This window comes from Lepidochelys kempii, chromosome 2 (genome assembly GCF_965140285.1).
Source record: "Lepidochelys kempii isolate rLepKem1 chromosome 2, rLepKem1.hap1, whole genome shotgun sequence".
NCBI lineage: Eukaryota > Metazoa > Chordata > Testudines > Cheloniidae > Lepidochelys > Lepidochelys kempii.
The window spans coordinates 65,284,857-65,292,656 of NC_136381.1; the positions used below are offsets into that span (position 1 = coordinate 65,284,857).

Here is a 7,800-nt window from a genome sequence, read left to right on the forward strand (position 1 = left end):
AGGATGGTCAGGACACCACCCCATACACTGGGTGTTCCTAAATCTCTTATGCCAGAAGCTCAGACTGGACAGGAAGTCACTCAATACTTGCCCTGTTCTGTTCATTCCTACTGAAGCATCTAGCCCTGGTCACTGTGGGAAGACAGGATACTGGGCTAGATGGCTCATTGGTTTGACCCCATATGGTCATTCCTATGTTCTTATTTCTCACTATATAATGGCTAAATTAATCATCAGACACATATTGGGGACAGAAAGTTCAAAAATCAGAAAATGGCTCGCAAAACATTATTTAATTTTTTTTTTGTTTGTTTTAAAGAAAAATCTCATGATTTTAGGAACCAGCTTATGACTTTCAAACTTTTGCAGTTGGCAATACTGGGATTATATTAAATCACAGCCATACTAGGATACAGTACAAGAGCCCAAATTAGCCAGAGGAAGAGAGACTGTTTTCAATGGCCACATCACCAAACCTGACCCAAGTTTATCAGAATGACTATGAGATCACTGCCGGTCACGACTGAGAAGCAAAGACTCAATAGTGCAGGGAAGCTTACATACCACTAATGAGAGATGAGCACTGTGCGCCCTCGATATTTAAGAAATTCACCAAATGAAGAAAGAGTGATGCAAAGAATGAAAAGGAATTAGTGCAAATAAGGTATTTCCTTCATTGGCAAGCCAGTGAGGGGGAAATCATGACCCCGCTTGCTTTCCTCCCTAACCTCTTTCAGATAAGTCATTTCTAGAGAGTAGCAACATAGAAGCAGTCCTGGTGCACCTCAAGAACTGGGGACGCAATTCTCACTGGATTTATTGTGGGGGTTGGGGTTCCTCCTTCCCTCCCTACTCACTGCACAGTAACTAAGGGAGCCACAAACTGGCCTTCCACAAGGGCAGTTTTCAAAGTGTCTCTCTGTTCCCTGCTATGACTATGTCGCCCAATGGCATCCTGTTGTTGCTGCTTTGTGGCCACCTAATGGAACGTGGAGATGAGCTCTGTGTAGACAGGAGCACAAGTATGAATAACTAAAGGGAAATGTATCAAATTCTAATTTCCCTCCTCACTTTTCTGAGTGGCACAGTGTCCCAATTAGAGCTGGGTGAATAATAGATTTTTTGATTCAGGAACTGAACTGACAGAATTGAGGGGAAAAAATTGTTTCAGGTTAGCCTGCAATGAGAGTTTTTCAGTTTTTCATGCTGAAATGAAAAACCAAAGAACATTTAGTGTCCAGATAAACTAAATGATCAGTTTGGTCCAAAACTAAAGTTTAGTTTAATTTTGGGGTGTCATTTTTAATCCTTTTCTTGTGGCATTTTTGTTTTGTTTTGTTAAATCCAGCTACATTTTTAAACTAAACATTTGGAAATGGAAAGTTAAAACATTTTGTTTCAAAAATGTTGACCCAAAATGTTTCAAATTGTTGGGAATTTTTTCTCTATTCTTTTTTCAGCTGTAGCTCTTCAGAGACCTGAATTCACTAACAGTTTAAGTTGACCCAGAACTGCATTTTCCAGCAAATAAACTATTCACCAAAAACATTTCGCCTATCTCTAATCCCAATGCCAGAAGATCCCTAAGAATGATCTTCTGGGGAAACAGCTGTCCTAAAGCTTCACATCTACATCCTGAAAATAGAAAGCAGAAAATTTTTCATGAGAAATAACTGCCCCCAAACCAAAACATTTGGTAAAGGCTTCTAGAGAGAAAATGATTAGATTTAGGAGGAAGGTTATCCCCAGAATCTGCCAACTCCTGGAAGCCAGATATAAATGCGGCTTGAATACTAGCAGGTGCAGCATATGTCTGGGTTAAAGTGATCTCACTGTGCTGATTTAGTGTGCGGTACGTACTATACTTGGACGGCTATTTTTAGAAAGACTAAACGAACACACACACATACACTTACCAGGCAAGTGTGTGTGCGGGGCAAGAGGAGGATGTCTGAGGCAGAAAATTGCAGCTGAGGTGAATGTGTATCACAGACTCAATGCAGGAATCACTGGGTGAAATTCTATGACCTATAATATGCCGGAGGTCAGTTTAAATGATCATAATGGTCCCTTCTGGCCTTAAAAATCTTTGAATCCATATAGGAACTTTGAAATGACCAGATTCCTCAGAAATTGGATTTCTGTTGCTTCTTTATATATTTTTTAATATACTGTCAGACACAGCACCCTCCTGGACAAAGAGGGAGATGGTAGCCATGGTCGTAAGTATTCTTTTTTCTTACTGGTAATAATCTATTGGTGGGGGGGTGAGGGTTCTTGGTGCTGAGCAGATTTTATATTTCATTCAAAGGAGAAAAGGTTAAAGAAGGGGAAATATTTCAAATTAATAATCAGAAATGTGGAGCTGTTCTAGAAACGAGGCACCGGGACAAACACGTGGGGAGCCCAAGCAATTTGGTGCTAGTGTTTTCCTAATAGGCTTTTTAAACTGCACTTTCCCAACCTCAGTTTAAGTAGCTCTCCACTCTCCTTGGAAAGGTCCACAGAGCTAATGATAGCTGCACTAATTGCTGTTTCCTTTTGCCAATTAGACAAAAGGGCTCCCCTATTGTCTATTATTACTTCATAATTTTAATTTTGTATGAAAAGCTTGTGCACATCGCCTTATTGACTATTATAATAAAAATACAGAAATAAAAACTATACATTATTGGTATTTATTTAGCATCATTGTTATGCATGCCAATTTGTAATAGAAAATTAGACAAGCTGTCTGTCCGAAGATGCTTTTCAATATAAGGCTCTAGTCCACAAGCATAGGATCTGATTCTGCCTCCCAGTCACACACTGAGTAGTACCACATTCAGCAAGTAGTCCTATTTCTACCTGCTGAGGCATGTACGACTGGGTCCAGCCACCACTTCAGCTCCTGCAGCAACACAGAATTAGTAGGGCACAAAGGTGACAAAGCCACCATCCCTCAAGACAGCGCCCCTGGGAGGTGTGGCACACAAGCTGACCCATGAATTATATCTGCATAATTATGGGATACATGGGGAAACAAGTTTCAAACATCTGTCCCTTCTGTGTCAAAGCATGCAAGTTTGGGACAGACCAAATTCCCAGTGCCAGACTCATTCATTTGCACCTTTCAACTCAACGATACTTTTGAGGGAAGAAAAAAAGCAAATGAAAAAGGGATGCCATTAATATTGACAATTGTAAGCAAACAAGGTTAGGTCCAGTAGAAGACCAGTAATCTTGGAATGCTTCTAACATACACCTTTTATATCACTAATACCTTGTTCAAATTCAAGCATAAATAGGATTTTTATGAGGACGTTACTGCTTTTGCTGCATTGAGAGCCATATCATGTTTTACGACTACTAAGGCTGAGAATACAATCAGTCTGTAAATGGAAGGCCTTCTCACCAGATGATTTTAGCACCAACCACAAAACAATATTGGGCTGAAACTTACTTCTGTGGAAAGTCAGATACTAAGACATACAAGTACATTTCTCTCCCAGAGCCTTTCAGTAGTGTTCCAAGGACTAGCGGGGCAGGTAAGTTGCATTTTACAACTTTCATTTTTTATATCTGATTTGGGCACGCTATCTTGCAGACTAACCACATCCTCTCTCTTAAACTGCTTCTCCCTTCCTGCCAGCTAATCACAACTCATACAGCTGTGCTGAGAGGCAGCTTAGGACAAGCAGTGAAAGACAACTGCTTCCAATCACCTAACCCCATTTTCTTTCTTTCTTCCTTCCAATAGGATTATTTATTTTTATCTCCATCCACCCATTTTGCAGAAGAAAGGGAAAAAAATACAGTTCCCTCAAATTTCTTCAGCAGGAAACATTCTCCAGGGATCAAACCTTTGGTAGATCATTTTCTACCACTCTGACATGTCGAATACTCCAGTGATTCACAGTCATCTAGCTAGTGCAGTATGATTCACCTGCAGCAAATGGGAATGTCTGCTTCCCAGAAGTATTATTGTTTACACTATAGTTTAAAGCACACACTTCCTTTTTTAGGATTGGAGCATACCCAGCAGCAGCTGTGTGCGTCTCAGCTCCTAACAATGAACAGTCTCAATTGACCTAGTACAAGGAACAAATAAACAAACAACAAAAAAGCTAAGACATTCAGGGTTTGATCTTTAGCTATATGCAAATCAAAATCAGGGAGTTTGAGGGTCAGTATAACCTCATAGTCTCTATTTGGAGAGTGAAAGTTGAAAAGAAAGAAGCCTCTTATACCCACCCTCCATTCCCATATAAGGGTAAAAAAAGAAGGGCATAGGAGAGGCAATGTGAGTTAGTTGGAATATATTATAGTGCTCACTGAGTTCATCTCTCTGCCAGCATAAGATACAGTTCCTTGGAGAGGGAATGTCAGCAACAGAACTGATGAGACACTAAATGAGAGTTCTGGTGGCAAATACATTAAGCTTGTAGAAAAGGGTAGAGAGATGCAGCAACCATGTGATGCTTAGTCTTGGAAAGCCTCCAACTGCACCCCTTTGACTCATAAGGGAAGTAAAATTAGCCATGCCTCAGGGCAATGATATAAAGATGTGGAAACAGGAAGGGGCCAATTCTTTAAGCTGTTCCCAATGCAGAGGAACCCCTTAAATTCCTTCCTAATACTGGCTATATTGAGGCTTCTGAGTTCCAGGGTATCCAAGGGCTTATTCTGCCCCTGAGGCCCTACCACCAGATCTGGTTCAGACACAGTCACCAAACCTGGAGCTGCAAAGGGTGGCAGGTCATGGGGGCCGTACCTAACCAGGGACTACTGAAGTATGAGGGTGATGTTTGCTGTTTGTACTCTAGTAGTGCACATGGTGTGGAGCATGAGCTGCTTTGTGCTGAGAGGGGCTCAGAAACCAAGTCCTCCTAATGAAACATGTTGTCTCTCCATATATTCCTCCTAGAAACCTCCATCCCTTACTGAAGATTCCTTCCATAACCAGACATCTCCATCTGATGGAATTGATGCCCTCTTCCCAGAAGGTGATAGCAAAGCAGCTTCAGGAGGTGTGGTGGGAAAAGAAAGTCGCACATTAAACCTGGGGCCTTGCAACTGCAGGGGCTGAACTGAGATGCTTCACAGGGGGGACTCAGATTTGCTTGAAACAGCCATGCCAGTTCCAGTCGAGCTATGGAGAGACCAGTGATGGAGACAGTGCAGTAACAGCCTTCAGGACCCTGAGGGAGGAGCAAGAGACACAGGCTGATAAACTGACACCAGCCAAAAGTTGGCCGCATTTTCTTTGAACCATGAAGGAATAGCACAGGCAAGTCAGACGTGACCATGTTAAAGGAGCCATGAAAAAATAAAAACAAGTGACAGCTGACTCTTGAAGTGCTTGTGGGGGTGGGGCGAGAGAGAGATCAAAATATTGGGGGAGGGGTAGTCTGCAACTCAGGAGCCTTCTGCAGCAGCAGATGGAGAGGGAAGTACTGCTGATTCCTGCAGAGTCCAGGAAGGAAAAGAGACAACTTGTAATAATGAGGTGATCTCAGAAATAGACAACCAGAGGCAAGAACAAAAAGAGGACGCAGGAGAGAGAAACCCAGCACTGTGCACCAGGGGCTCTTCTCTTAGGCATTGCTGCTGTGAGTATTGCTTGCTGGTGAGATGGACGTTTTAGGCAGGCGGCCTGCCAAGGAGACTAGAAAAATGGGTCAGAGTGAGGCTTTGATGGGAGTAGATGAGAGATGAGGGAGACCATGACATGGGGAAGTTTGGGGAGGATGGAAGAGAATACTGTTTCTTGATGCCACATAATAAGGGATTTCTCCTTCCTCGGCCCCAGTATTTAGGGACAAAGTGGGAGGCCAGGTACCATGGAGAGCCTAATTCCCCTCACCCTGGGGTTGGATTGGGAGTTTCCTTTAACTGACCATGGGACACAGTAGCAGAGATTGAAATTGCGTTGTCTGCCTTTATGGCAGCAGCGATTGTACACTGCGGTGCAGATGATTTTTGTTACAAGACAGTCTTGTTATGATTGACACCTCCGGGTTAGTTCAAGGTCACTGTTAGAAAATCTCTCTTCATTTGAATGACTGGGAGCCAGTGCATAACCACAGGCCAGGGCTAATTAATTAAGAGCCCAATTCCGCCATTTAGGTAGAGGCTATAATAAGGGATGATGCAGAGCCACTCCACCCCACGAGGAGCTCGGGTAGGAATTCTCACCCAGGAAGAATCTTCCCCGAGCTCTCCTGCACTCACGCAGGGCACATCTGCTCATACACCCCTTCATGGATTTAAGGCAGATTATTTTCCTTCCCCCTTTTGGGGCACATCGGTAACCCAGGGAACTAGGGCCTGCAGTTGTGTCTAGTTATTATATGGGCCATAAAAGGGGGAAGAGAAGGTGATAGCAGGCTCCTTGAGACCCATCAGGCCATAATTTAGGGAATAATAGATGACAGACTTTTGATTGGAAGAAAATAATTTTAAAATACCGTGGGGAAAAAGGTTAGGCCACAAGCCTCTGTAATAATTAACTTCCTTTGCAATACAAAATAACATTATCTAACACCTGAAAAACTTCTTTAAAATGGGGAACATTGATACAAGTTTAGGCTGGCTTTGTAACTTAGTAGTTTGCACTTTTAAACAGTTGTGGTGGGACTGTAACAAGTCCAGATTTGGGGGAACAAAGATTCAGAGAAAGCAACCTGATCCTAGAGCCCCTACACACATTAAAATGTCTCTTGCTTTGCCTGGCCTGGATAACATCCCATTGTCATGTGTCAATGGTAAAGAACTGCAGCAAAAACCACTTTCTTCTAACACTGAACAAGGAACTGTATTAAAACAGTATAATCCCTAAAGCTACTCTGTCTCTCACTTTTTCACTATAGGGATATTGCCTGGAATCTTTCTCAGAGCCCTTCTGCTTGGATTCCTACTACAGACGGAAAGAAACAGTACTCTGTCCTCACTCACACATCTCACAAAAAGCTGATTCCCTCGGCTTTCTCCCAATTGCTACTACACTTGTTATATTAGAAGAATGGCCGATATTTTGCATTCTGGCTATCATTTTTTCAACTGTGTTATTTTGAGTTCTTAAAATATACCAACACTGCAGCTGGGTGCAAGTCTGCCAACCCAGGTAGACAGACTCGTGCTAGTTTGGTTCGAGCTAACGTGATAAAAATAGCAATGTGAACGTTGCAGCACTAGTGGAGGCTCAGGCTAGTCACCCAACCTTGGACCCACCTGATCCCTCTGGGTCCGAGCTTAGGGAGCTAGCCTCAGCCTCTGGCAGTGTGTAATGTCCACGCTGCTATTTTTAGCATGGTAGCGCCAGCTGAGCTAGACGGCATCTGACTACCTGGGCTGGGAGCCGTGCTCCCAATGCAGTCTAGACGTACTTTTAGGTTACCAAACTGCCCAGCTAAATATTCTTTATATCTTACTGACCCATTGGGTTATACTGAAGTGTATTCTGTTTTGCCTAACTATATGACCTCCCCCCGTAATTTTTTCTCTATTGTTACATGATTGTAAACTCCTTGCGTACAATTTTCAAGTATCCAAGTGACTTAGGAGCCTAAGTCCCAATAAAAGCTTTTATGTTGTCAGTGTTCATCATATCATTCATGTAGCTGCATAAGCACACAGCCTATTTCTTCGACTCTTCCTTCTACAGTAAAAATTAAAGATTTGTGGGTTGCCCACTTCAGATATGGGAAGTTGGATCCTGTGGCATAGATGTTGGAGTGGGCCATTTTAAATCAATCAAAGGGAAAGTCAGGAGTAGCCCCTGTGTGTGTCATGTCTGAGAAGGCCAGGCTTTGCATCTAG

At 42.7% G+C, this 7,800-nt stretch overlaps 1 long non-coding RNA gene across 2 annotated transcripts; it reads left to right on the forward strand.

Moving 5' to 3' along the window:
- Positions 1-2,107: 2,107 nt before the first annotated feature.
- Positions 2,108-7,577, forward strand: LOC140905903 (uncharacterized). 2 transcript variants are annotated; one of them, XR_012156979.1, is made up of 3 exons: positions 2,108-2,222; positions 4,907-5,591; positions 6,852-7,577. It is a non-coding gene; the product is annotated as an uncharacterized LOC140905903 (long non-coding RNA). The 2 variants fall into 2 exon arrangements; XR_012156978.2 differs by having other exon boundaries at positions 4,907-7,577.
- The last annotated feature ends 223 nt before the right edge of the window (positions 7,578-7,800 follow it).